This window comes from Eretmochelys imbricata, chromosome 6, assembly GCF_965152235.1.
Source record: "Eretmochelys imbricata isolate rEreImb1 chromosome 6, rEreImb1.hap1, whole genome shotgun sequence".
Classification (NCBI taxonomy): domain Eukaryota; kingdom Metazoa; phylum Chordata; order Testudines; family Cheloniidae; genus Eretmochelys; species Eretmochelys imbricata.
In genome coordinates this window covers 94,752,629-94,765,862 of record NC_135577.1, presented here as the reverse complement: position 1 = coordinate 94,765,862, position 13,234 = coordinate 94,752,629, and positions in this window count along the sequence as shown.

Sequence of the window (13,234 nt, the reverse complement as noted above, 5' to 3'; positions counted from 1 at the left end):
GGTGAGAGGGACAAGCTTTCGAGCTACACCAAGCTCTTCTTCAGGTAGCTAGAAGGCAGTTAATTAAGTAAGGAGAACCTGGGCCTGATAAAAGGCTAAGAGTGCTCAGTTGAAAAAGGCTCCTGAGGAGAAAAGAAGCTCTAGAGGAGGGGAGCCCAAGCTAGGCTAAAGCTTCCCAGGCTGTGAGGCCTGGGAGAGACCGTGAGCCAATGGGAGAGACTGCAGAGCTCTCCGGGTGGTGGAGAAGCCTGAAGCTTTACAGCAGAAGTAGCTGCTGCTGGAACATAGACACTTTTGTTGTGGGACTTTTAAGTTTTATCTGGGCTCGGAGGAAAAAGCTTTTAGACCCTTGTACACTGGGGTCCTTTCAGAAGACTTTATTAAAGAGAGATATACTACTGGAAAGTATAGTGTTTGACTTCTACGTGACCAAGCTGTTTTAGTGACCTCATTGTTACCTCATTAAGGAGGCAAAACTGAGGCAGGCCACAGCAGAGACACACTCAGCCACAAAGGGTCCTGGGGAGGTAATGGTGCCCCTTCTGTTACAGACATTGTGCAGGATACGCTCACTAGTGAACTGTCAGCTGCCTTCAACACCATTGACCACAAGGTGGCATTGGCCCACCTACAGACCCTCATATAGTGTGAATAGCGTCACTCCTGAATAGCTCCATGCTTTCCTTGTGAGTGTTCCCAGATGGTAGTACTGAGCAACTGCCCAGATTGGGATAGTTGATTCCATATTTATGATGTGCACAAAAATTGTCTCCTCTCTGGTTGCTTCCCTTACATTTCATATGCCACTTGTCTTCCTAGCCTGTAAACTGTCTCAAGCAGTGAGCATGTGTCTGTACATGTTGGGGGCTACTTTAACATAAATGATAAATATTAAGAAATTGGTAAGATTTTAATTATCTTTACTCATGCACCTAGAGCAGACGGTTAAGCACATTTAAATATCCAAATAATAAATCAAGATGGGGAACAGTCTGCTGGCTCTTTTTACTAGAAAACGGAGGCACTTGCTAATATAGTCAGTCAGACTCTGGCTGCTGAAGTCACTCTTAGCTTCCTTGCTTTCACCTTTATCTAGCAGATGCTATCAAAGTTTTCTATAAATATGTCAAGGGAACTGTATGAGTGCTATCTGTACTTGGTTTAATAAATAATAATGACTGACATTTATAATAGCAACTGAAGATCCTACACCTACAACCTTCTACAAACAGGATATCATACAAATGAATTTACCTTTTAACTCCTTCCCCCACTAAAATGCAGCCACCTCTGGGATTAAAGGCATCAGTCATTTTCAAGCACACAGCAACATCATACAGCAGTGCAGAATAGGATATAAAGATTCCTCTAACCCACTGAAACTGCAGGGGGAGGCAGAATGTAATGACCTGGATTGGGATTAGCTATGATTTCACTCTGACTCTCCTCTATTATTTTTATTACGGTGGCACTGAGAGGTCCCTAAGGCATAATACATGCGTACAAGGAGAGACCCAAAGAATTTACAATCTAAACAGACTGAACAGTCAAAGGGTGGGAGAATGGAAGTGATATCATCTGCATTTTACAGATGGGGAACTGAGGGGCAGAGAAATTGTGGCTCGCCCAGAAGGACACTGGAAGTGTGGGCAGAGCTAGAAATTGAACCCTACTCGCCTGAGCCCCAGGCCTGGTCTACACTGCCACTTAAATTGATGTGAATTACATCACTCAGGGGGTGAAAAAATGACCCCTCTGAGCAATGTAGTTTACATTGACCTAACATGGTGTCTACATTGCGCTATGTTGGTGGGAGATGCTTTCCCGCCGACTTAGCTTCCACCTCTCGGGGAGGTGGAGTAATGAAGTCGATGGGAGAGCGCTCTTATCATGTCTTCACCAGACCCGCAAATTCACACCGCTGCATCAATCGCAGCAGCACTGATTTAGCGGGCTAGTGTAGACAAGCCCTCAGTCTGCTGCCTTAGCCATGAGACCCTCCTATCTCTTTCATTCTTATGAAAAGTGCTACATCCAGGCAAGCTCAAAGCCTTTTGTACACAATGCTTTTTTTACCTGTGTCTTCACGAACAAGGTCAGCTCCCAGACTACTGCACTGGGCAGCACAGCATGGGGAGGAGGTGACCAGCCCTCTGTGGAGAAAGAAGTGGTTCGGGACTATTTAGAAAAGCTGGACGAGCACAAGTCCATGGGGCCGAATGCGCTGCAGCTGAGAATGCTAAAGGAGTTGGCAGATGTGATTGCAGAGCCATTGGCCATTATCTTTGAAAACTCATGGCGATTGGGGGAAGTCCCGGATGACTGGAAAAAGGCTAATGTAGTGCCCATCTTTAAAAAAGGGAAGAAGGAGGATCCTGGGAACTACAGGCCAATCAGCCTCACCTCAGTCCCTGGAAAAATCATGGAGCAGGTCCTCAAGGAATTAATTCTGAAGCACTTAGAGGAGAGGAAAGTGATCAGGAACAGTCAGCATGGATTCACCAAGGGCAAGTCATGCCTGTCCAACCTGATTGCCTTCTATGATGAGATAACTGGCTCTGTAGATATGGGGAAAGTGGTGGATGTGATATATCTTGACTTTAGCAAAGCTTTTGACACGGTCTCCCACAGTATTCTTGCCAGCAAGTTAAAGAAGTATGGGCTGGATGAATGGACTATAAGGTGGATAGAAAGTTGGCTAGATTGTCAGGCTCAACAGGTAGTGATCAATGGCTCCATGTCTAGTTGGCAGCCGGTATCAACTGGAGTGCCCCAAGGGTCGGTCCTCGGGCTGGTTTTGTTCAATATCTTCATAAATGACCTGGAGGATGGTGTGGATTGCACCCTCAGCAAGTTTGCAGATGACACTAACCTGGGAGGAGAGGTAGATACGCTGTAGGGTAGGGATAGGATACAGAGAGCCCTAGACAAATTAGAGGACTGGGCCAAAAGAAATCTGATGAGGTTCAACAAGGACAAGTGCAGAGTCCTGCACTTAGGACGGAAGAATCCCATGCACCTCTACAGACTAGGGACCGAATGGCTAGGCAGAAGTTCTGCAGAAAAGGACCTAGGGGTTACAGTGGACGAGAAGCTGGATATGAGTCAACAGTGTGCCCTTGTTGCCAAGAAGGCCAATGGCATTTTGGGATGTATAAGTAGGGGCATTGCCAGCAGATGGAGGGACGTGATCATTCCCCTCTATCTGACATTGGTGAGGCCTCATCTGGAGTACCGTGTCCAGTTTTGGGCCCCATACTACAAGAAGGATGTGGACAAATTGGAAAGAGTCCAGCGGAGGGCAACAAAAATAATTAGGGGACTGGAACACATAACTAATGAGGAGAGGCTGAGGGAACTGGGATTGTTTAGTCTGCGGAAGAGAAGAATGAGGGGGGATTTGATAGCTGCTTTCAACTACCTGAAAGGGGGTTCCAAAGAGGATAGATCTAGACTGTTCTCAGTGGTAGCAGATGACAGAACAAGGAGTAATGGTCTCAAGTTGCAGTGGGGGAGATTTAGGTTGGATATTAGGAAAAACTTTTTTCACTAGGAGGGTGGTGAAACACTGGAATGCGTTACCTAGGAAGGTGGTGAAATCTCCTTCCTTAGAAGTTTTTAAGGTCAGGCTTGACAAAAGCCCTGGCTGGGATGATTTAGTTGGGGATTGGTCCTGCTTTGAGCAGGGGGTTGGACTAGATGACCTCCTGAGGTCCCTTCCAACCCTGATATTCTATGATTCTATGATTCTTCTTCTCATCAGCAAGACAGCATCTTCATTAGGGCCATGTCCTTTGCAGCACTGGGAGTAAAACGTGGTTGAAATAGATCAGAGCAATGCTGATGGCTTTCAAAGGGCATTCTGTGAAGTCCTTTTTAACCAATGTGGAGTTGAGAGAGAGAATGATTAAATGGAGGAGAGTGTTACAGTTCCAGCTGCAATGTGCAGGGCCTCTGTCAAGAATGAAAGCAGTAACGTGAGTGGGAGTGTATGACATAGGGATAGCACTCTGTTTTTCTACTTTAAAAGAGACAGACCTCGTCACTTTTGTATTAGTGAGGATTCCACACCACCAGATGCAAGTAGTAGTGGAAGTTTAGAAAGGGAATTCTAATGGGTTGTGAGAAGAGATACTCATCTGTCCTAGTTAACCAACTCTGTGCAATCTCTGGGAACGCTGTTTGAAGAAAACGCAGAAAACCAAGCAAACAAAAACTGTTTATCCTGAAGTATTACAATAACAATGCCTCTTACAGACTTACTGAACAAATAAGACTCTGTTATCCCCTAGTTAAAACAGAACTCCTGGGTTCTGTTCCTAGCTCTGCCCCTGACCAGCTGTGCTGCCCTGGATAAGTTACTTCACATTTCTGTGTCTCAGTTTGCCCATCTGTAGAACTGGGGTAATATTACCCACCTCATGAGTGGTTCTTGTTCTTTAATTAATGTTTACAACATGCTTTGAGATCCTCAGACTTACAGTCTTATAGACATGAAAAGTATTAATACTTTAGCGTGTTCTCCATTGCACATATCTAGTTTCCTTCTTTTTAAGATACAAAGCTAGCTGTTGGTCACACTCATATTTGACCTTTCTGGTCTATTTCTGACAGTAATAGGCAAACTGCTAAGTAAATGTTAAATTCACACTGGTTATGTAAATTTGTGTTCTGTACTCCTGGGAAACATTCAATGCCTTCCCACTGTTTGTAAACTCCACTGTATGGAGTTCATCTATTTTTTGTGTTAATTTATACATTTTAAGGAAAAAACATATTCTTACATGCATATGTTATTAAAAAACTGTGAACATTAAAAAAGTTAAGTGATGGCACTTTCATTCATTTTCTGAACTATTCTCTGTGTGCTTGAGCCTTTGTGGTTTTTTGATACAGTACAAAGGACACAGATTCACCCCCAGATCCTAGTCATGCTCTATAAGTGGTAAGTGAGTGCTGTGAAACTTAGAAATTCGAGCTTTTCCCAGATAAAATAAGAGACCTTCAACTCTTTGAATAGTCAGAAGCTGAATCTGTTTTAAATCCATTCTAGTTAATGTTAAAAAAAAAAATCAAAAATCTGTACTACCTGGAAGCCAGTGCAAAGGTTTGGAAGAGCAGCAGAGATAAGATAAGTTTCTTCTGTGTGAAACCCTTTCACCTTTGTGAAGTTTCATTTATATCATGCATTTCCAATGTAAAGTGTAGCAGCAGCTGATGTAATGTTCTGAGTGGGTGAAGTGGCTTCCCTTCTCCACTCCTCTTTCACGTGGCAGCCTATTGTACTCTGCTGTCCAGTATGCCAAAGATCAGAGAGCTAATGAATCTAAAGTGAAGAAAATAAGGATTATATTCCAGGCGCTCTAGACATAGAAGGCCAGAACAGATGCATGTCCTTACCACTAGTAGAAGTCAGGACATAACTCCCACAATTTAATGTTGATCAACTGTCCAATGCAATATGAAAGTGTTTCTCTTTCTTGGACATCTAGTGTAGGACCCTGCTGGGCTAGATAGACCATTGTTCTGTTATGATGTGGAAACTCCTATGAGAAGACATAGTACTAGTGATGAAATAAGGGAACACATTAAATAAATATATAACCTAGCACCTGTGAGTTGGAAGGGATTTTGCTGTTTGCTTTTTGGATGAGCTTTCAACAGAATAGACTAATATTTAATCTTGTCTGTAGTTATTTATCAGGATAAACTGTTACATCACCTGTACGTTGCTTCCAAATGCTTAAAAAAGCTCAGCAGTTTGCCCTGAAACCTGAGTGCTGTCCAAATGTTAAAATAAGTCTCTAAAAGCACTGTTAATTCTAAAAGGCCATTCCCTGTGGGACAAGTACCAAGGCACCCAGTGCCCTACATTATGATTATCTGCTGGCTGTGGGTTCTGGGCAAAAGGTTACAGAATCATTGTTCTGTGGCACCATGGGGGAGCTGAGTATAAGCCAGGTTGGTCAGTGGTAGGGAGGCAAGGGATTGGAAAGGGAAAAGCAAAACAGAGAATGAAAATAATGATATGATTATTGAATAACACTTCATCAGCCAATCCTCATAAAGCATCCCCCAAACTTCTGATGCTAAGAGTATAGAAAAGGGTCCTCATTAGATGGTGGTGAGGAAAGTGTACTGTGCTCTGTAGAAGAACATTGCTATACAGTATTAAGCATTAACTTCCTGGGGCCCCCAACCCCCCTGTGAGTTATTAACCTCATTCTACAGAGGGGAAATTGAGGCACAGAAAAGTGGAATGACTTGACCAAAGTAACACAGAGTAAGTGGCAGAGTTGGGAATAGAACTTGGAAATTCCTGTCTGCTAGGTCAGTACTCAGTGCCCCAGAAACCACGGTCTGTCCGGCACTCTCACTGCCCACACTGGAAAACAGAAGGAATGATATATTGATACATGATGGATTTTGTTTATGTGAGGGGGCAGGGAGGAAGTAGGCAGGAAACACTGCCTTTTATGGTAAGAGTGTCATTTCTTTCTCTGGTGACTGATCCACTTAGTCAACTTGACCCACTCAAGAGACAGAGCTGTTGTACCACAGAGACACTCCAGGGGGCATGTGTGTACCAATAGACTGCATGTGGGGGGGTTCTAAACGATAGAACATTTCTCCTGGGTGAAGGCACTGATATGGTGCCCCAGAAGAGCGGTGCATTTTCATGGAATAAGTTGTGTGAATTTATTTTAACCTGTCTGTTCTTCCTATTCCTCCACCAAAGAGACCATCTTGCTAAGCCCTTTTCAGTTTTACTTTCACGGTAACCTTTTTACAGGGAACATACAAATGAAAAGAATCAGTTAATATGCAAGAGAAATGCAGTTATAGAAATAAAAGTTCTAACAGTGATGGTAGGGAACCTAAGTCAAGTTTCTTTTCCGTCAGTGCATGACAGAAAGCAGTTCCCAGCAATGCTCATGAAAGGTATACCCAGTCCAATCTACGTGAGATATATACAGCATCTATCACCACAGTAGCTAAACACTGAACCCTGAATATGCTGAATGCATATCAACCCAAGAAAGAACCCTCTCATTTTCCAAAGACCTTTGAAACCAATTTCTCTTCAGGCGTCTTTGGAAACAGATGATAAACACAAGGTTCTTTCTGCTTATCAAAAAGAGAAACAGATTGACTTTTGGTTCAAGTGCAGGACTAGGTGTTGGGGTATCTGGGTTCTACTCTGGACTGTGACACAAACATGCCATGTGACCTAGGGCAAGTCACTTTACTTCTCCGTAACTCTGTTTCCTCCTCTGTCAAATGGGGATGATAATGTTAACCTGCCTCACGGGAGAAGCTGCTGATTGAAATTCATTATGTTTGAGGTCCTTGGATGAAAGGTGTTAGAGAAGGATGGTGCATCAGGAATCCAGATACTAAGGCAATGGGACAACATAAGTACTTCGGCTAGAAATGCATTGATAGACTGATAGACATCCATAGTAGCTATTGTCCAAATGAGATTTAAGGATCCTGGGGCACTTTGTTGAGAAGAGGATTACTACTGGTGCCCTGGCTAATGTTCTTTTCCTCTCACTAAGTCACCATTCAGCATCCAAAATTGTGAGTTACTGTTAAGCTCATCATGGTTGCAGTTTTGTGATCCTGCCATTACTAACTCATTTTGGAAAGTGCTTTTAGAGAGCTTGGAAAAGAAAAATGAAATTCAAAACCTACTTCTATTCTTCAGCCCATGCTCAAGCAGACAAAATTAATGCAGAGAGTTCTCAGAGAGGTACTCTAAACTGTGCTCTGTTATAATATCATCCAGGCTTCTGAAGTTAAGGAAGAAAGACCCTGATAATGATCAAGGCCCTATATTGCTCGGTTCTGTACAAACACAGAGTAAAAGATGGTCCCTGCCCTAAAGAACTTACAGTCTAATTTGAAAGAAGAAACAGTGAATATATTAATTAATAGGAAGAAAGAGGGGGCAAGGACCAGGTTAAAGTGCATATCATCACAAGGTTTCATAGGATGTGCTCATTCTGATGGTTCCAAACATAAAAGTAGTTCGTAGCTAGAATATGTTAGAGCATCTATCGGAAGGCTGGGTAGCTATGTGAATTGGTAACAGACTGATGGAGTCTTTCTCAACTAGTTTGCCAGTTGGCAATGGCTGAAAGTTACCACCGCCTGACTGCTGGTTGGTAGCCTTTGGGAAATGAGTTGGTGATCTCAGTCCAGTTCCTAGTGGACAGGTGGACCTAGTGGACCACCATAGTTTGCACCTTGGTTGGCAATCTACGCAGATAGCCCAGCAAATGGAAGAGCACAGAGTGATCCACTCATCCATAGAAAAATAGGAATTACTCCACTGGATCAGACCGATGGTCCATCCAGTCCAGTATCCTCTCTCAGACCACGGCCAGCGCCAGAGACTTGAGAAGAAAATGCATAAAAAACCCAAACAACCAAACCAAACCCACTAACAATCCTATACTCATAAATAAAGTTTCTTACTAACCGTTGCCAGTTAGTGGTTGAGCTGTGCCCTGAAATGTTAAGGTTTATATCCTTTATACAGTAGATAAGAAATTATACAGTTCATTTTTATCCTATCTTTCATATAAATGTCTAATCATGGAGATGTTTCTCCCAGAGCAAGGCTGAGACATTGGCTGGCGAGAACATGGGAAAAGCTTGCACTGCAATTTCCTGTGCTGTATCTGTTCTGTGGATAAATAAAGGATTTCACTCTCCAAGGCTGACACCTTTCACCAGCACTAAATTTATTTTAAACCATTCCCAACCCTGGTTTTCCATGGGAGGGTTAAATCAGATTAAATCAAATTAATCCAGTTTGAAAATGGTTGCCTACACATGATACAATCCATTATAGCACATTGATTCCACATTTATCAAACTCTGGAGTCTTCTTCAATAATGAATTAACAAATTGAGTTAGTTTGGTATATTGTTCATGGACATGTGCAATGCTGCTGTGCTGTCCCACATTGCTTTGCAGGCAACCATCATTACTGACTTGTCTGTTCACCTGTGTGCCTCCCCTGCTCTGGTGTCAACTTCAGCAGGTGCCCCCTCCCCCATTTAAAAGCTGGCAAGGGGCTAGATTTTGCCCATTTGCTCCTAGATTTGAGTATATCACAATTGCTGCGATATTAGTCAAGAAGCCCTACTACATGCCCCAAGCAGCTGCTTAGAGCCACGCTGTGATCTTGAATCTCATTGCCATCTGGGGAGAGGCGTTGGTGCAGGAAGCTCTTGTGGCCAGCCACTGGAATAAAGATCTTTGTGTGGATGTTGCTAAGCAGCTGCCCATAATGGGTCATAAAAGGGATGCAAACCAGTGCAGGGTAAAGAGCAAACAGTCCAAGATGACCTTTATTAAAAGCAGCGATGCCAGGAAAAAATTGAGCAGGGGTCATATAACCTGTCCATGTTTTGAAGAGCTGGATGAGATTTTGCACAGCTACATTGACCACCAAGCTCAGGAAGGCTGCAGACTCTGCTGCCCAATCTCTCCCTCCCTCCCCCGCCCCCCTGCAAGGATGATCAGAAAGACTCTTCAGAGGATGAGCATGAGGAAGCCAGTGAAGAGTTCTCCCCAGAAGCCAGGATCTCTTTGGGACTCAGGATCCTGATGCCATCCAGGTAGAAGGTAAGTCCAATTCCTGTCTTGGAGCAACTGAGCCCATTTCCCAAGCAGTAAACCCAGGCTGGGACTGAGGAGGCAGATCTTATGGAGGGAACCTCAGCATGTAAATATCTATCATTACAATTTATTAGTATGCTATACAGCTTGGTGGATGTGACTTAGCACAGGGGCACCATTACAGGGGAGGCCAGGGGGCCATGACCCCACCACTTTAAAAGTGGGAGGAGTATGCCCTCCCACTTTTTATCAGCTGTAAGGGTGAGCGACACGGGGAGGGGGCTGAGAGGAGCAGGAGAAAAAGTGGCATGAGGGCGGAGCCTCAGCGAGAAGGGGTGACACGAGGGTGGGGCCTCAGGGGAAGGGGTGGCATGAGGGGGGCGCAGGGATGGTTCAGGCACCGGTATCCCCTACACTTTTAGGAAGCTTTCACCACTCCTGACCTAGCAGCCTTTCCAAGCCCGAAGGCCTGCCCTCAAACCATGTTGTCTGTTCCTCTCCCCATCCATTCACATTTCCAAAATGGTGGCGGCTCTGGCTGGGCAATTGACCTCTGTCTCATGCTAAAGCCCTGGCTATCGACTGTTTTTAGGCCCATGCCACAGAGGACACATGCTAATCTACTTATTTTGCTTTCCCCTTCCTTCATCTGTTCAGCCTGGCAAACAGCCCACCCCTGAGCTGCATTCGCCAGCTCAAAATGGTGGCCAGCAGCTGCAGCTTCTAAACCCCTCCCCGCAGCAGATTTTAATAATATAAACATTATTTTGTGCAAAATGCTAAAGTTTATTGAGACGGTGATTATAGGAAAAGACGTTTGGTTGGTATTCTCAGTTTACCTGAGGTAAACCTGGACATTGCATGCCTGTAAAGTTACAAAGACTACAGCTCCCCACTGAGGTATAAAAGCATTTTCAGGGGCTTACATAGAGAAACATGGGTGTAGCTCTAGCGCACTCGGGGCCAAGATGGAGTCTGCTCTGCAGGCAACTCCTGCCAAGAAAAGGGGTGCACAGGAACACAGCAGGTAAGTTCCCTTCTGCCCCAGGGGCACCAGTTCCACACCCCTGGAGTAAACATACACAATGAATATAGGAAAGGGAAATATTTATGTACAGAGGGATGGATAGAGAAAGACAACAGGGGGTAAGATATGGGGGAGTGGTAAAACAGGGTTACACTCAACACAAGGCCCCACAGGCCCAGTGAACTTTCCCCCAACAAACCCTTCTGGTGCCCTCTTCGGCCACAGAAAGCGCCATCCTCCCCACTTAGTAAGCTACAGCCTCCCTCCTTATTCCCAAGGCAAGGTCACAAGGCCCAGTACTTACAGCCCTATACAGCGCTGGGCAGCAGTGATACTGGGTCCAGCTCCGGTTTGACCTTCTTGGGTGACTCCTCCTTGGCATAGTGCTCCTCCTGGCTCCTGTTCTGGGGTGTCCCCAGTCGGCCACCACTTGCTCCTCTCGTCCCACCTGCTGGCTGGCTGAGGGGCGGGCTGGCTTCTCTCCACCCCCTGGGAGATCAACAAGGTAGGAGCTGGCATGGGGCAGTGGGTGCTGGGAGGGATTGGGAGCTGTGGCCCAGGGCGCCCCCGGCCAATTTGGGGCCCCTGAAAAAATGGGCACCCCAGCAGACAGACAACCGAAGCTGCAGGGCAGAAGAAGCCCCAAGCTCGTCTGGGTGCTCCGATAGAAGCCATGCCAGGCAGGTAGGTGAGGGGGGGCAGGTGGGGGAAAGCCCCGGCCCAGGCAGATGCCATGGGGCGGGGGGCGGAGGGAAGCCCTGAGCCCTAGCAGAAGCCATGCCAGGCAGGGAGCCCCAGGAGAAGCTGCGGGGTGGGCAGGGGGAAACAGGTTCCAGGACAAACAACTCCCATTGATTTCAAAGGAGATTTGGCCCTGAGTAAAGAATGCAGGCTTGAGGGAAACAGATTAGTTCTAGCCTCGCTGCTTTTTCTTTGGCTGGGGGAGGAAGGTGTTGAATATGAAACTAGAAGAGAGGTTATGAGGAAGAGATGGCATTTGTCCATCCTCTCCTGTTTGTGCTTCCTAGCAATTGTCCTAATAATTGGCTCTTAGGCTGTACCTGAATTCAGCAAAGGATACATGGGGCGTGTAGACGTTCCACTTCTTTATGTGGGCAGCCATTTTCTAAGAGCTCAGTTGTGAGCTGCCTACACTGTGCCCACAGTGAGAAGTAAGAGATCAGAAAGGCATCACCTTACAATTCTGCACATGGAGAGAAAGGAAGCGGAGTACAGGGAAGACAGCATGTTTGGGGGAAGTAAATTGTGCCAGAAAAGAGGCTGGTGCAGGTTACTTCCCCTGCGGAGCAAGAGGGAGGGGAGGAAGAGACCAAATAGTGATTGAGTCACAATTCAGTACCTGGTATGAACATGAGGACTCAGGGTAGCTTGTAAGGTGGTGTTATTAACTAAGTGACATTATTAATGTCACTAAGGTGCAAGTGTATGAAACCTGGACCTGCAGATCTTCCTCTGGAAAATATAAATAGTGCAAGGACCTCATGGGAAGCAGTTGTTTTAAGTTCAAGTGAACAGGAAGAAGCAGGTGTGTGTAGTGACACAGAGACTCACATCTCTATGCTGTGGGGCGTTGTGTTTCCATCTTGGTGCCCCAGGTAGCCTGGTCAGTGTAGGTGCTCCTTGTGGTGTTAAGCACAGAGGTTGTGGGGGGCCTGGAGCAAAATCTGAAACTGAAGCTTCTCACCCTTCCAAAACGCCTACCTCCACCCCAGCCCATGGGCCTGTAAACCCACCTCCTGACTCCTCCACCCTATTCCTTGCATTACCTCTCCCTGCTGGTGACCCTCATGGTGGAGGGGCCAGGACTCACCATAGCAGCCTGGGCTCTGTGGGCAGCTCTTACTACAGCCCAGATCTGTGTCTGTTGGGTTACTAGGGAGTGGGGGTTCTGTGTGGGGTGCTGGGCAGTTGTGGTGGGGCTTTAGGGGATTCTGGGCAGTTGTGGTGGGGCTGTGGGTTGGAGGGGCTCTGGGCAAAAGTGGTCATGTGCAGGGTCCAGTGTGCATCTGGCGGCTGCTGGTTTGTAAACGGTGCCCTCGCACTGGGCTGGGTGGAGCTGGGCTGGCCCCATCATGCCATGCCCTGCCCCATTGCACCTGGCCCACCCCGACTCCGGGTACTGATCTCCTTGTGCCATGCTCCATTGCCCCCATGAGGGGCCCACAAATATGTTCCCACAAAAGGTTAATCCAGCCCTGGCCGGAAGAGCACGCCCAGCAGTGTTGACCAGACAGCACAGGTGCAGCACCGCCCAAATATCAGGCAGACCGCATCTGCGTGGGCACAGCTTATGCATGCGTGCACCAGCTGCCACACGTGGTCCAGCTCCACACCCATGTGGCAAAACCACGCCGGGCCCTCCCTTTCTAGGGGACCCATTGACTGTTCTGCCTTGGAGCCCGGAATTGCTATCTGCGGGCCTGCCCTCACGTCTAGAGCTCCAGCATGTCACTCTCCCTCTCTCCATGCCCGGGGAACAACCAGCACTACTTCTTCCTGGACCTATCAGTACTGCCTCTGACTCAGGACAAGGCTTTAAAGGGGCCATG